This window comes from Eufriesea mexicana, unplaced genomic scaffold (assembly GCF_001483705.2).
Source record: "Eufriesea mexicana isolate 0111107269 unplaced genomic scaffold, ASM148370v2 scaffold5190, whole genome shotgun sequence".
NCBI classification, from domain to species: Eukaryota; Metazoa; Arthropoda; class Insecta; order Hymenoptera; family Apidae; genus Eufriesea; species Eufriesea mexicana.
The window spans coordinates 1,003,916-1,021,942 of NW_016913149.1; positions in this window are offsets into that span (position 1 = coordinate 1,003,916).

Below are 18,027 nucleotides of genomic sequence, written 5' to 3' on the forward strand. Positions count from 1 at the left end.
GTAGTACAGGATAAAATTAAGTAAAATCGAAAAATCGTGACTAATTTTCATAAAATAAAGTGTACAAAATGGAATTAGGTATTCGAAAAATTATTAATGACTTTTACAAAAGAATACAAAGTGAAATTAAATATCCAAGACACCACGACTAGCTTTTATCTCGCGAAATAAAAAATAGTAAATAGAACTGAGCGAGTAAAATTAAAATTCATCGACCTAACTGCATCATCATGGTCATCTATGAACCAACAACATAGGTCGAGGATTAATACATAAGTGTCTACCCTAAATTTATCGATTACGATAAATTTAGAGTAATTAATCATAGAGATTCCAGGGTAGAGGTCCTGGACACCTCTAATTTCCCGTTACTGATAGTTTCTTGTAAATAAGAAGTTTAGAGCAGTGCTGTTCACAGTGGAGCTCCTTAGTCTCGATCCTCCGTCGTTATAAGAAAGAAAGACATTTCGAAAAGAGATCAACGGATTTAACACCTTCCTTCGTCTATCTCTGGCGTTTAGACACCAGGCGAGACTTTTGGGTCGCGGAAAATCCATTTTACACGCGAGCAAGGCTTGAACAGCACTAGCTCGGTATTCAGGGTCCGCGAATCGCTATCCCTTTCGATCGTTCCTCCATTTCTTTATTTTTTACATCGAAATATCTATGCATATTCGCCACAAATCTTCGAGGCTTCCCTCGATCGAGCGAGCAGCCATAGACCTGTCTCTACATAGTGGTCACGTGACCCGTCGGCCATGATTGCTCGGTCGACTCGCTCGATTGTAACAAACGACAACACAGTTCGAATCTATCGTGCATTCCTGATATGGTTTATCCTCCTCTTCTTCTTCCGTTTTTCTCCAACTTTCCCAACAGAGTCAAACACTCGCTTTTGCCTCGACCCGACGTTTTACGCGTTGCAAAATCCGAAGCGGGTGCCATTCGAGTCGCCATTATTAACACATTGGCGTCGGAGCGTTTGGAGTCACAGTGACGTAGACAATTTCGCGTACTTTCCTTCAATCGCGTTGCGTTGCAAAGGAAGTTTACGAAGAGAAATCGAGCCATTTGCGTATGTATAGTCTTCGATAGATTTATTTTAAGACAGATGTATGGAAATCTCGCTGACGCGGATCGTCCTTGGCGAAATTAAAAATTCGAATGGCGGATTTGCGCGTCATCCGACGCGAATGTGTTGAGGTTAAGAAACCACCTCGTGCAGTTAATGGGATTCTGCTTTTACCGTATCGGTCCACGAGCGTGTTCGACTTCGAAGGGTTCAGCGTTCGTTTTCGATGGGGTTGCGACGACGAAGACCCCGATGGATCTCAAGGAAATGCATAAGGACACGTGTCTGGTACATTTTCGTACCGGACACCTCACGGTGATATCGATTTTTAGTACTTATGGCACAAAAAATCTTGTATACGGTAGCTGTATAAATTATTGGCCGAATTTTAGATTTCTTTTTAGGGGATCCTTTAGACCGGATGGAAGGGGCTGACGTTGTAATTATGTACTTTTGCGTAAATTTTGCACAGCGGCGTAAGTTTTTGTGACGAGAATTTGTAGATCGTCGTCGATGTCGATGATTTGTAGTAATCGTTACGAATGAGGATTATTGTAAGAGGAGAATGAGATGAAGAAGTAAGTTAATTCTTTGGTAGGTGCGCCTTTTCTTTTGGTCTTCTTTTTTCTTTTCTTTTTTTTGATTGTTCGTTTAGGTATAATTATGCGGGACGAGATGTGTGTCGGAGAGTATAGCATCGATTTGATGCACAAAAATTACGCCACTGTCATATCGGATGACATATGAAGTTATATGTTATTGTTTCGTCGTGGTTGGATTACGTTGAGTCGTTTCCGATTCGACTTAAGAATGTTTTAATTCCCGTTACATCGTCTCATGTGTACATAAAATAATTATTATACTTCTTATTATAAATAAATGTCGATATCGGCAGTTTCAGATATCTTCTGCTGTGTTTTTGCACCTGAGTCTATGATCACTCCTTTCCTTCAGTGCACCTTTCTTTTTAGCGAAAAGAAGTGAGGGAGGAAAACGAACAGCTTTCATGGTAATTAAATATAAGACGATAATTAAGTGTAAGATTGGAGGCCTAATTAAAAGGAAGAATTGACATAATTTTTCCGTCAATATTGTGTTCGGTATTTTATTAAAATCTGACGTTTAATTGGGATAGTATGATTAACGCGAAATCAGATTATTTGGGTCACGATATTTTTATTCTTCGAAGTCTCTTTCTGAGTTTTTAACGTTTCGAAAGCTTCCAAAGTTTGCCAACTCTTTCATGCAGAAACGATTCTTCTTAGAATTCTTTTTCAAATTTATTTCATTTATTTTGATCAATCATACGAGACTAAATGCACAGTATACCATGATTAAATATTTAAATTCGAGTGTTCGAAAAATATTAGACATATTCAGAAGATATGGAAAAGTTAGGGACTCTATTTAATATTTTCACGTATAAATTAATAAAATTAATAAAATTAATAAACATAATTTTGGTTGTACCTTGTCTATTAATTCTTCGTCTATTATTATTTTAACGTCACCAATATTTTGGTGAATATTCGACTGTTATCCTATATCCAAATCCACTCCTAGAGTTGCTCATAAAAATCACGCTTGATACTGTAGAACATAGTATGAAACCCTTTATTTTTCACGAAATTATATTTTATAGTACATTCCAACTTTGTCGAGTAGACACTTATGTTAGATTTTTCACAAGAATAATATAATTCTAAACCTATGCTAAAAAATTAGATGCTACAATTACTATCACATTTCTATTCTACCACAATTACGTTCATCTCATTTCTTCAAAAAATAGGAAAATAACAAACAATAGTTATCCTCAATCCCAAATGAAAAGTTTAAAACGATCACTATTATTACCATTTCTATTATAATTACATTACCTAATCACGTTACTATTATATCACATCTATGTTCATTTCGTTTCTCTAAAAATCACCAAAATGGCTAACAATAATTGTCTTCAGCCCTAAATGGAGAACCAAAGCCAATCACTATCGTTACCATGTATATCACAATTGTATTACTTAATCACATCTCAGTTATCAAAAATCCAGGTGTTCCTACTTCCCCTGTATCAGATTTATGCTATTCACACTATTCACTTTTGCACAATTTGCATTATCCGCTTTGTAGGCAACGTATCTGGCCATTTAAACGAACATCGTTCTCCTTCTGGATCGATACGAAACTACAGAAATAGGGGAATAAAATTGCTTAATTAAACTGGAAGAGAAAGCAAAGGCAGAAATAAAGAGAGAGAGAGAGAAAGAGAAAATGAAGGATAAAGAAAGACTATGGAACGAAAAGTTCTGGTTAGCGGTGTGCATTTCGCGTGATTCTAGGTGTAACGTGCAATGTGCAGTCTCAGCGTTTCATTTGAGAGGCAGACACGAGCACTGGGTATGGAATCCCCTTCATTCTTTTATGCACCAACAAACCTTCTCCTGTCTATCTCTCTCTCCTTGCCATTCTCATTAACCTTACCGTAACACCGAGCAACAAATATTTGCAACACGTGCAACAGTTTCGAATTACGATGAATTTGATACGGTGAATGTTCTCGACCAATTCGAATTTCAGTCGTGTTCGTTTTCGTGTTCAGTTTCCTCCTCGGTATGGGTTCGCGAATAATTTTGTTATCCTTTTTCATTTTCCCTCCTTCTCTTTTTTCCCGACTGGATAAATCGGATACACCACAAAGCGAGAAATAAAAGAATTTTTATTGGAATTTTTCATTTTATTGGAATATTGGAAATGATGATCGCGTAATTTATGAATTTCAAGCAGCAATTGGATTGAAAAAATTGGCAGAGTTTGAAAAGTTATGTGGTATAGATTAAAAATAGTGTAAGATTAAAAATATGGAGAGTTTATAAATAGTACGAATTTGGAATAGGATTTTTATTTGTTTTTTGGGAATAGGTTTTCAGTGTCGAGTAAAATATCGTAGAGCATGGAATAGAATTTTGAGATAAAATATATATTCGCAATTTTATTGATAGAAAAATTTGTTGAAATTTTCCGATTTTATCTTTCGAGTTTAATAGATTTTTGGAGGGAAATTAATCTTCCTTTTTTGCTGATTAGAATCTCAATTTCGCATGACTTTAGAGTATTCTACGCTACGAAATAAACTTCAAAATGTTACGATAAATGTGGATATTAAATTACAACCTGGAAAAGAAAAATGGGAAACCCCAATAAAGAATCAATATAAAGTTTATCATAGCAATTTTTTCTCTCACACATATGGAAGGAATTTATTTTCCTCTATAACAGAATCTCGATAGGTATATAAAACCTTCGAATAATTTTCGAACACATAATGTGTCTAATTACGTAATTCATAATTTACCTAAATTACAATTTTAAAAGGATAAAGTGCACAGTTAAAAATTTAACATAATTCCAAATTTCTGAGATTTTATGGGAACACACAAAACTTTGAGACACGTAATTTATCCCAAATTAAATTTTAAAACAGGATTAGAAATCCATTGCATTGCAATAGAATCTGACTGGAAAGTTCAATTTTACTGACATTTTCGACTAATATCGTGGTGAGCAAACTTTTCTGCATAAATAAGGAGGAAAGATTCTATATTTCGAAACATTTTCTCACATCAAATCTCCTTTTTCCCAATTTTCTCAATTTTTCACAAATATTTCTTAATTTAATTCTCCTTTATCCAAAAATCGATTAAATTTCCTATAATACCTAACCCAAGTCGCAGAGTAATTTTTAGACACGTGACTAATCCCAGATTGAATTTCAAGACAGGATAAAAAAAATTGTCAAAATTTCCCGAATTACGTATCAAGCGGGGTCAAACAACCCTTTTCAAAATTTACTTTATAATCCTACATTTATTATTATCTCTTTCGTTCATCTGAGTTTCTGTAATTCTTATATTATCTGATTACTTAATTTCTCGCTTTCCGTATTCTCACACCGATTTCCCAATCTTCGAATATCTTTTAATTTAATTCCTTTTTATCGAAATATCGGCCAGATTCTCGATAATACGATGGCGATGGAAAGGATCAAGGATCCAGAGCTTAAGGTCCGTTTATCGCGTGCATTTTGGCTGGCTTCCGGTCTCGAGAACGCGAAACATTGGCACGCGTTTTCATGAACGGACGCGGCCCCGTCGTTCTCGCTTCCCTCACTTTATTTGCAACGCCGTTTCTGCTGACACCGCCGCTCGACGATGAATCCATCGAGATGGAACGTCGGTAAACAAAACGTTCACCTCTTTCGAGTGAAACCCGCAGCTCCGCGTGGAACGGAACGGTTCATAAGACCGTGCACCGTGTACACACATGCACACGTACTCGTGCAATCACGAATAATTCGTACATATGTAACACCGGTGCTCGAAAGTATGGAAAAGTCTACAGGACGATTAGTAATGCATATAGTAATGCAAATACACCATTGCAACGTGCTTTTTTCAGTTTCATTTGATTTTTGGCTCGTTCGAATGGATTTTTTTTTTGGAAATAACTGTCTGCTTTTCAGTTGGGATTTTTTGGTACGATAGACAGGGAATGTTGGATACTAGGACATGGGTATTTTGGGTTTGATCATAATCAAGCAGAAGGGAGTTTAATAGTCTGTTTCAGTCTCGACACGATTATGGTTATGTCGCATTTAGTTTAGTTTGTTGGAATTCTATTGTAACGAGTAGAATGAAATTGTGTATACATGAAGTAGATTTTTGGATCAGGTTAGGTTAGAATACGTGTTAACTTTGGAAACTATCAGGAGTATTATTCTAAGGTACTGTTTATATAATAGGGATTATAGGAGTGTTGCGAATATGCTGTTATTATTAAGTATAAATTGGAAATGTTATTGTAAAATAATAGGTATATATACATTTGTCAAATAATTTTACACGTGATCCTTCATGAGCGATGATCCTCCAAATCCAGTGGAAACCCTTGTCAGTCACAGTTGCAGGGACTATCGTCATGAGTTATGACGCTTGTCAGCATCAGCAAGCTCTTAAACGCGTAATTATGTCAATAATAGTGCAATATTAGTCGGTACAATAATAGCAATACAATTACTAAAGTAATAGTAATTATTACCATAATATTAACAGTAATCACTGCAATATTAATAATATAATTACTGCAATAACAATAACACCACTAGCAAAAGTATGCTAATAATAATTAAAGAAATGTTATTCTGAAATAACTAATGCACATTTACCTTCGCGAATAATCTCTCAAATCCTGTCTATAGCCTCGCCATTCGTAGCTATGTACCTATCCTCGTGATGCCATCAGCATCAGCAAGTTCTTAAACACTGAATTATATCTTACGGAAACTACTATCACCGCAATAATAATAGTAACAGTAGCACTAGACTACGATAATCACGTGAAAGTATGTTATTCGAAATTAATTAATACACGATAATTCTCTTCGAGAGTAATCTCTCAAATCCTAATCTCTCACGTGGACCTCGCCACCCACGTCTGCTGTGACTATTCCCAAGATGACGACTGTCAGCATCAGCAATCCCTCGTACCTTCTCTGATAATGCACGCTACCCGCACACTTGACCGATTTTACGTCTGACGCGAAGACTCGCATTGTTTACCCCGATCATGCAACATGATATTGACCCAAGGGATTACCGGTGTAAAACATCACACGCGAGGCGAGAAGTGATCGCGCTTGCAACGGCTGTCAGGCTGGAAGGTGGGTAAAGTTCTAACGAGGATTTAACTAACTTGTCCGCAGGGGTCGCTTGACAATGGGCTTGTCTTCGACCCTCGCCGACCCTCTGAACAGACGTCGCTCGTCACACTGACAGATTGACTGATCGCTACTTCCAGCAGCCTCGTTCCCGGTGTTTCGTCCTCGTTGTTAGCATTGAAACACTCGTAATAATGCTGTAATGCGTTTAACCAGCGATCAAGGGTGGCAGACATGACGATAGACTGATGCGATCACGTTCGTGTCAGTTGGACATTTCAGATATCATAGCTGTCTCGCGAGAGGTGCAATGGCGAGTTTAAATAGTCCCGTTTGAATAGGTTTTTTGACTTTATTATTTAGGGTAGTTCCGACAGAGTATTTTATGCAAATTCTGAAATATGAGTACGAAGGTATACTTATTTCGTTATATCATTATAGTCTTATTCTGATAATTTTTCGGGAAGAAAGTATATCATCAATCAAGGTGATTGTTCCGTCCCGGAGAGCGTGTTTAGGATATGATTTTATAATTAAGGCTTACACTTTTAACAGACCTAACGATTTATTTTATATTTTATACCGCGACTGCAATTCCGGAGGTTCGATGTGCCTCAACGCCGTTCTAGCGGATTAAGCTTATAAAGGTAAAGCAAAATTAGGAATTTTACTAGTACCAGACGCGACAGATGGGGCCCACTTGTGACAGACCCAACAAGCGACGGACGGACGGCACTTATAAATCACGTCATTGACCATCAGAAATCGGCTCCTTGACAGTTTCCTACTCCTTAGCCAAAGGTCCTTATGTCACACCCTCTGTCCAATTAAAACTCTTTACCTTTCCACCACCAACATCTATTTTACCCAATCAGAACTAAACTAGAGAAAACACCGGACCGAACACGACGAGACAGGACATAGAGCAAAACCGAGAAGTCAGTTCGTCTTCGGCACCGATCCTTCAAACATCTAAATTACACATACAAACGCGTGTTCGAAACGGTACTCCGTTAACGTCTACATTATAACTATTCTACACTTTTCTGTAAATAAACACTCTCTTTTGACCACACGCATTTTGGATCCTTATTATTACAACTAGTCACGCAATATTAATTTGGCGCGTGATAAGAGTTCTTGGAAATCGAAGAGATTCGATACCGTAGGACGCTACAGTGATTAAATTCAATTTTAATTATTATAGCAGATATTTACTTTCATTGTATCAATTCGTTCAATGTTAAGGGGTTATAATGCAACGAAATAGTAGCCAGTGGAAAAACTATATAGATGTTTATTAACACTAGAATTACCAACCCAGTGAAAATGATTGGTCCCAGAATTTTCCTTTTTGCAATCACCGAACACATACACCTGCTTTAAGAATAAAATTGGTATCCACTCATATTAAGAAATAACTGTAATCGATATATTCACTCGTATTCATCGTACCGCTGAAATTACTATAATCTGTGCACGTTATAGTTAGGTGCTCATTAAAGATCGGTAGTTCTAGTGTTAACCCCTTCCCGTATTTTCACGAGTCTGACTCGTGATGAAGCTTTTGGGCCAAACATGAATTTCACGAGCCAGACTCGTGAACAGAAAGTCGACCCAAACATGAATATCACGAGTCAGACTCGTGAACGGAACATTTTTCTACATATAGTTTTGAAAGTGTCATCTATTATAAAATATAATATATTTATAATATTTATAAAAGGAAAAAGGATTAGAATTTACTTCCACAACAGTAGTATCGCGTAAAACTGATTTTATCACACGTATTTGCATTTCGGTTCGTATTGTGACTGTTTTCGAGCATCAGTCTGGTCTGTTTACAGTGCTTTTCGTCGAACTAAGTGGCACGGGAAGGGGTCTAATATAAATTGTATTATAAAAATTTTATATATTTCTCTTTTCCAAATTTTATTATAGATAAAATCCATATAAATTAGTATTATTCTCAAATGTATCATTCATATATTAGGTGAAAGCAACATCCACCAAGGCTCCAGAGTGACCAGCAGCAATTACCAGCATCTGACCTCTCCCTTAACCTCTCCGCTAACACCGCAATTTCCATTCTCCGTCCTCTCCATAAACGCCCCTGCGACTGTCCACAGGTTCTCGAAAGCTCTCCTCCTCCAACAAACGCAATTCCTGCCGAGGCATTAAAGGAAGCTCGCGAGGGAATGGCTTTGATCGAACGTGTCAGCATCCACGTATACACGTGCATCTGGCATCGCTCCTAGCGGAGATAAGAACCCGGGGCCGTTGCAGGCTCGTTTCACGGCTCGAGTTTCACGAGTTTTATAACTCCTCCCGAACGCATTATAAACGTTTCGAGCACCCAGCCAGTTGGCAAGCGATAGCTTAAAAAGTAGCGAACGGCGAACGAGCCTGCATAGGTGGGTACCGTGTGCACCGTTGGGGTATCGGATGAAGCGGATGGACCGAGTGCGACAGAGGGTGAACCTCGGCACGAAGGACCAAAAAGGAGGCTGTGGAACGAGCTGGAGGTGAGACGAGCTTTATTGTCAAGTCACGCCGGCATCGTGGCCTATCTCTATCTACTGCCGTCACCCTTGTGCCGGCGTTCCTCCGTGACACCCCTTGCCGGGTGACGTAGACGACTGGCTCTTCGATCCGTGTTCTTCGTACGCCAGCCGTTCTCTACGTGCACCATCTCGTTCACCTACCTTTTGTATCTAGTATGTCAGTAAATCGTAGATAAACACTGCAAGGGGCGCGGAGCGACAGGGGCAGGAGGCTAGAGGAGCTTTCGGGTAGCAAGCTTCGAATCTGGAGACTTCGTTAAAACTTCCCGGCGATCTTCTCGCGTGGTCTTTTTCGAGAACGTTCGAAAACGGCTTTTGTTCTTTCAGACCAGCCCGAGGTGGGGTTTGCGGCACTTCTCGGGGCACGAAGGGGTGAGATATGCGAATTTCGGTGGAGATGCTGTAGTCTGATGTGAGTGTAGCTTCTGTTGCAGGTGGATGGGGCTGAGAGTTGATTGGTTGAGTGAAAATGGTGTTAGAACCAGGAGCCGAAGTACAAGCACGAGGTCAAGCCAATGGCACACGTTTTACCCTAAAGGATTTTATAGTCCAGGAGGGTAGGAGGGTCGTCTATGACTTGGGCCAGGCTCTTGCTCTCTTTTCGGGTACCAGACAGAGAGTGCTAAAGAGATCTTGACACATTCATTGGAAGACTCTTAGAGTCTTTACGTCAGGTTATATTTGGTGTACCAAAGAAGTCTCTATATTACTGTATATGCCAATTCCTTGTATCACAATAAGTGTTTATGCGTAAACAAATTAGTTTGCAGTTTATATAAACTGTATTTAAATAGAGGGTGATGACCAGGATTTTTTAATTATGATCGTCTTCGCTATGGTACATGTATATTCCTGAATAGGTTAATGGCGATGTATACTCTACGGCTAGTACTGGTTGATAGTCCCCATAATCGTTGCATATAGCGATATCTGACTCATTTACTGTAGTATTCATAAGAAAACGGTATATCTGTACTGCAATTACTATCAGTGAATAAATTCTGATAATTGTCGTCAAAAGATCTTTTAGAATTGTCGAGACTGCAGTGATTGGAGTTTTGCTATACCTATAGTCTACTATATTGGAATAAAATTAAAGAGGAGATATTGTAGAGATATTGATTTTTTAAAAATCTTCAACGACTATTTCTTTCATAGAAATACACCCTTCTAAGTATATAAAGTCGAGTTTCCATTGATTGCACGAAAGTTGAAAACGTAGAAATTGCAAATATCGACGATGTCCAGGATTTTTGAATTATGATCGTTTTTTCTAAGTAGCTATTTACTTTTTGGATTTTTGCGAACGAGATTTTTGAATTATTATATAGATGGCTATATACAGTAATTGTTTTAATCATTGCTAATAGAATACTAATGGTACCTGTAGCGATAATTGATCTATTCACTGATCCTTCTAGAATTGCTATAGAATTTAGATGATCAGTGAATAGACCATTGAATTGATTTATTGGCAATCGATAGCATTCTGTATACATAATTGTCGAGATTGAAGTAATCTAAGGATCACTGTGCTGGATCAGAGTTGAAGATAAGATATAAATTATTTCTTGAAAATCGTCTCTAACTAATCCTTTCATAGAAGTGCTCTTTAACTTGGTTTGTATTATTCTAATACCCGAGACATAACCTAGATAAGTATTTGATAGTCTCATCGATAATTCTGCTAACAAGATTTAGATTAAATAAACTGGTTCTTCCTTTTTCTTCCTTTTTCTTCCTTTCTCTTCCATTATTTTGCCTTTTCTTAATTATTATAGCATTCTGATAGTAGAAACATCGACCTATAATTTCAAATATAAATCTCCCAAAATTCTGCAATAATTCTTCCAAAATCTACGTACTTTCTGTAATGTTAAAAATAAAAATTCAGGAATTTTTTGGCATTTTGACAGGCTTGGTAGCTCAGTTGTTAATTGGAGATTGGAATTCTATCAGGTTCGTGAGAAGGTAGATCGATTGGGTAACAATTGTGGTTGTATATGTAATGAAAAATGTACTTGCAGTATTACACCTGAAATATGAACAACATTGGTGGTTGTAGAGTTGAAAATAAAAATATTGGATTAAGTGGAGGATATGATTGTATAAGGTATAAGGTGGAAGAGTGCTTTAAGATCGCGAATAGCGTGCAATTGTTTTCTTATGCATTGTTTACAACAATTAATCGCATTTCCTTCGAGGTATTGATATCACCGTTATTAATTATCGCGGACCACACACGTGCAATAGTATCGGAATTGTTCTTGTGTTTGCATAGCTATGTCGGTGGTCTGATGTCATTTCTTTGATCATACACAACAATGTATATGGAGATATCGGGCATAAAGTAACGACTCATTTATTACTCCCCATATATTGATCTCTTTCTATAACAGATAGGTACGAATGTAATACGAGATCATTTAATTTTAGAATGAGCTATTAATGAATTAGGAAAGTTAATGGACTATGGAATCGTATATAAAACTGCTCAATTTAGCATTAGGATACGTACACTCTACATAAAACTAGGGCTAATAGATTATTGCCAGTCGTTTGTATAATACACAGAAGAATATTTATGGAAATCGTCCTGAAGAAACTTTCAATAATAAGCTTTTTACACTATGATTAGCAACGATATTTCAAAGGAATATATTTAACATTTATTGCATGAAGTATAGAGTTTTTCGGTATTAGAATATGTTTGCAACAACAAGAATTCTGAAATCCTTATCTAGAATCCTTATCTGTCATCACAAACATCAAGATACCCCAAAGACGAAGATTAATTTCATCATTCACTATTAAAACTCCTCACCAACGACAAGAATCCCAAAATTCTCATCTAGACGTCATCCCAAATACCTAGATATTTCAAAGACGAAGACTAATCGCGTCAATCACTGTTAAAACTCCTCACCAACGTCAAGAATCCCAAAATCCTCATGTAGACGTTATTCTAAACACCAGGATACCCCTAAGACGGAGACCAATCGCATTATTAACTACTAAAACTCTTTCTCAAGACTTAGAATCCCAAAATCCTCATCTAAACGTCATACCAAACACCAAGATACCCCAAAGACGAAGACTAATCGCATCATTAACCATTAAAACCCTTTACCAACACCAAGAATCCCAAAATTCTCATCTAGGCGTCATCTCAAATACCTAGATATTTCAAAGACGAAGACTAATCGCGTCAATCACTATTAAAACTCCTCACCAACGCGAAGAATCTCAAAATCCTAATGTAGACGTTATTCTAAACACCAGGATACTCCTAAGACGGAGACCAATCGCATTATTAAGACTTAGAATCCCAAAATCCTCATCTAAATGTCATACGAAACACCAAGATACCCCAAAGACGAAGACTAATCGCATCATTAACTATTAAAACCCTTCACCAACACCAAGAATCCCAAAATTCTCATCTAGACGTCATCCCAAATACCTAGATATTTCAAAGACGAAGACTAATCGCGTCAATCACTGTTAAAACTCCTCACCAACGTCAAGAATCCCAAAATCCTCATGTAGACGTTATTCTAAACACCAGGATACGCCTAAGACGGAGACCAATCGCATTATTAAGACTTAGAATCCCAAAATCCTCATCTAAACGTCATACCAAACACCAAGATACTCCAAAGACGAAGACTAATCGCATTTACTATTAAAACTCCCCACCAACACCAAGAATCCCCAAACCCTCGTCTACAGGTCGTCCGAAGCACCAAGACACCTCAAAGACGGGGTCCAACCCGATCTCGAAGATGTCACTGCTTCGCAGGGGCAGCAGGGGCAAGGTGAACGAAATGAAAAGGACAAATCAATCGGTTCTTCTCATTTCGTCTAGCAGCTTTAAGCTGGTGACGTCACGTTTACTCTCACCGCGTACAGAAGGTGGAGAAAGGGAAGATTTGGCGACGCCAGCATCTTTCGCTTCTGATGACGGTGTAGGTTCGCGGTGGTTGATGACGCGGCACATAGGTTATATCCGTACCTACATACAGCCGTGTGGTATACATGTACACACGAAGGAAGACACGTGTATACACGTGTCGGTGCACGGCCACACGAGCGCAAGGGTCGGCCACACACGATCCATATTCACCGAATAAACGAATGAACGAAACCCGCAGTAGGACGCGGAACTAAGGAGATCACGAAGACGGCCACCTTGACCCAGTCTCGCAGACAACCGATCGACGATCCACGTTCGACGGTCATATCCTGGCGATGGTGTGCACCCTGTTTCCGAACGTCTGCGTACTTGGTCATCTCTTTGACGTCCTCATATTCCGGACCTTCGTTCGTTGACCGAATCTCGTGACGACGAAATAATAACACGCTCTCTGATCTTCAGCGTTTCTCGAGTAAACTCGTACACCTCTTCAAAGAAAATTCGTCGGAATTGTAAACGGGATTTGATTTTACTGGGAAAGGTTAGTACTATTCGAAGCAGGTGATAAGGAAATTGAACAAAAATACGAACTGTGGAATATTTTTGCGAAAATAGGAATATTCGATATTTTCTGTTACAATAATAACGCATTCTCTGATCTTCAGCGTTTCTCGAGTAAACTCGTACACCTCTTCAAAGAAAATTCGTCGGAATTGTAAACGGGATTTGATTTTATTGGGAAAGGTTAGTACTATTCGAAGCTGTAGAATATTTTTCCTAGGATCTCACAAGTTATATGTGTACATATGTAATAGGTATTTAATTAGTTTCAAGAAGTACTGAAAATCATAAGGTGCTCTGTTATTTTGTCGCGTGTTGTAGATAGAACCATGGTATAGAATAAAAATGTAATATATTATAAATATAAACTTTCATTTTTTTTTTTTTTTTAACGCGAGTTTACATAAATTTACATACGTTTACATAAGTAGAAGTATACGCATCACGTGTACATATCTAAATAAGTGTAGATAAAGCAGGTAGTGTCCTATGGATACTATGATACGAGTGCTTATAATTACAAGTTACATAACAGTGTATAGAGTGGTATTAGAAATGATTAAAAATAGTTTCGTAACTTTTTAACATTTAAATTATTTCTTTTCTAGTTCAAGTTTACATTGTGCATTAATATTTTAACTCGAGTAAGCCTGAATTTGTTATTCCACTAACATGCTTTGTCTTCAGTTTCTTAAATTTATTTAAAATTTATTATTTATATTTATCGATTTATTTATATTTTCTCCTTTTATTTCTTGCGTGGAAGTAAATTAATTATTGTATATACTATAGTTCGTAGTTTCTTAGATGTGTAAAAATCCAGCTGACTGGCTGCTTTTGTTTCGTATTCGATTGTTCTTTGAGAATTTTCGAAGAGTGTAGGTAGTCAGAGTGAGTTCCTGTCATATTTTCAATGGAATTTCGGTGAAATCGCGGCGTTATGTTAATGGAGGCAGTGTAATGACCCTGAAGAATGCCACCCTGACCCAGTCGGACAGTTGGGTCGTCAAACAGAATCGATACTCGCTAATCAGATCAAACCACCCTTCTTCTATTCTCTGGATGACCACGTGCACCATTCTCTCGCGAATACTTTAATCAAAGCAGCGATGAGCAAAACCAAACGTGTGACAAAAATTGTCCAAAAAGATATTCGATCCGTATACAATGATTAAAATCAACATTGTAGATTACTTGCTTCTACTCATAGTACCTATAAAAGATTTTCGAAATTATTCAAATATATTCCCCTCTGCCTGCGATGCTAAATATTCGTGGACCACAATTTCGCACCTCTCCAAAACAGATCTGATTTATATAAAACACTGTGGATTTATACTATAGGCAAAGATGATATATATATATATATATCTTTTGGCTACCATAACTTAGGTTTAAGGGATGAATCCGGGTCCAAAAATCGTTTTCCAAAATGCAAAATAAAATTTGAATAAAAGGTAATTCACGTCTTCAACAAACCCCTAAAATTGCGAAAAGAATCCATTCTTCCCTAGATCACTTTCACAGCTACCAACATAAATGACAGAACCTTCGCATAACTGGCGTTCACGTAACAAAGCACCATACACGAGCTGATAAATCTCTATTCGTGGCATCCACGCTTCCATCGAACCCAACGACGTCTTAACTCATATTAATTCAATCACCGACGTTTCCAAACCGAGTGAGACGAGATCGGATCACAGGCAATCAAGCCAATAGCCTATTCATCAAGCGGAAACACGGCTGTGGACATTGTATCGTTTGCAAAGAATCGAACAAACGGTAGATATCCTGTTCGTCTGTCCTCGTTCGATCGATACTCCTTCCTTCGTTCCTCGTGCTTGGTCGTTGCGTGAAACATACGCCGGACCTTACGGCCGTCTTCCCGTAAAGGGGACCAGGGAACGACTAGTTCCTTCCTAGGCGTATACGAACGGTGATTTAGTGAGATCCGATCTGCGAGTGGAGACCAGAGACCGATCAGTTGGCCCATAAATATTAGGTGTTTTTTTCCACGCATACAGAGACGCGTGCGTTTCACCCTCTTCTTCCACCCTGAGGAACAGAAGTAACCATCTGACCGCCGCAGTCACAAGCTGGCCGACCACCGGGCTTACCATTCGTCTTTCCTCCAAATTTCTTTCAATTCCACGGGACCTCGGCAATTTATCCTTCGCGTTGCCGATAACCCTTCCGATCCACCCTCTTTTTCCTCGAACAACGCGAGAAAAAGCCTGGTAACTCCAAGAGAATTCGACTTTGTGGAATTTGGGTATGCAGGCGGACTTGGAGCACTGAACGACACCACTTCGCTCGGTCTCGATTTTAAGCAGCTGATTGTTGCTTCAATCGTTTAGGGTAATAAATTGACGCTAAATCTACCACGATCGGATGACCTGTGGATGAAATGAGTAACAGAAGAGGTTAGAAAATTTATTATATATTGGACGAAATATCACGAATGGTTATGTAAGCAATGGTAGGTTTAGCGTTGACACGTTGCGAACCAGACATTTTCTAGTCCTAGATTAACAGAGTCAGTAGTCAGTATTAACACATAGAACAGTCGCATTAGAAAATTCAATTACTACCGAATTTGTTAAATTATATATTATGCAAACAATATGACACAAGTAGCAAGCAAGAAATTGCATCATATACAATATCTACGATACTTTCATTGGAGATACGGGCCGTGGTGGCGCTAGTGAGTTAAGTTCAACCTGTCGTATATCCGTTGTACCGAAATTGATCACAGATAGTATACACGGGAAATTTAAACACGCGGGACATTTATATAAATCTGAAAACCTTATATAATACTATCACGAATAAAATATATGGGTATACATTGGATGATTAAAATTAAATAACATTACAATGCGCAGTTTCTCAGAATTAAATTGTAGTACAAGGGATAGCATTGGTGAAATCCACGCAAATTCCAGAAACTCTTTCAATTTCATTCTCAAGGAAATACCAAAGGAAGAAAATATACATATCGAGTGATCAAAATTGAACGAGCTTTTGATTCACGAGTTTCTGGACCGAAATCTTAGTGCAAGGGGTTAGTATTTAAATATCTCGAAGTACCAAGCGCCCTAACCTCGTCGACTACTTATCAATTATAGTTATTATAGGGCGTTTGGCAAATGAGGAGCGAGGGTGGTGGTAATAGGTGGCCCGTTTCCGAGGCGCTAGCTTAACTACACTTTTATAGCGCTTCTCGACTTTAAACGGATAATTTTTATCCGCTAAGCCTCCGCGGTGGATTCCACCCCCTGGTCGGCCAACTGCCGTCACAGGGAACGGAGGGGGTAGCTATACCGCCCTCGATGTCCCGAGCGACCCCTCATAAAATTAAGTCAAACAGCTACGGGGTGCCGGCACTCGTTTTTCCCCGTTCCTGTTAAGAGGAACACACCGAGGCGGCGCTGGCTGCGGCGACCAGAGGGAAGGGTGAGACTTCAATTGCTCGGGGTGACGTTGATGACGCCTCGCCGAAAGTCACCCGGTGGAATTCTCCAGGAATTATACATTTTTTCCCTGCTTGCGCTTGCTGATGCTCGATGGCTGTGGGGTGAGTTGCGGTATAATTCTCAACCGTAGTGCGAGAGAGAAATTTGGTTGAAATGTGATTTTCGAATTGTAATGGAAGACAGAAGATAGTAGGTGAAATACAATTTCGAATCGTAGTAGAACAGAAAAATTTGGTTAAACCGTAATTTCGAAGAAGAGAAAATTTGCTGGAAATAATTTACTTCCTGTGTAATTGGAAATTTAGCAGCCATAGTAGGATATAATAATAATATATATAATAATAATAGGATATATAGTAGATATAGTATGACCTATAGTAGTAGAGCAAATAATAGTTTGGAAACTTTTTTGAAATAAAATATATTTTTATATCTACCGTGGAGCATAATCACGTAGAGTGTTCTTGGTTTGCAAAGCAAATAAGTTTGCACATACTTATGAATTAAATGCAATGGAAGTATCTTTTAGCAAAGATATAAATCAAATTTCTTCCTTTTCGATTTTATCCTATTTTTGGTAGAATATTAACACGTATCGTCGATATCGTAAATTCTGTTCTATTCTGAAACCAAAGAAATACCCGCGGCGAATAATTCCCAAAAAACGTTGGACCGCATCGATTTTCAACCCTTGAGCCTCGTTGAACTTCGAACCA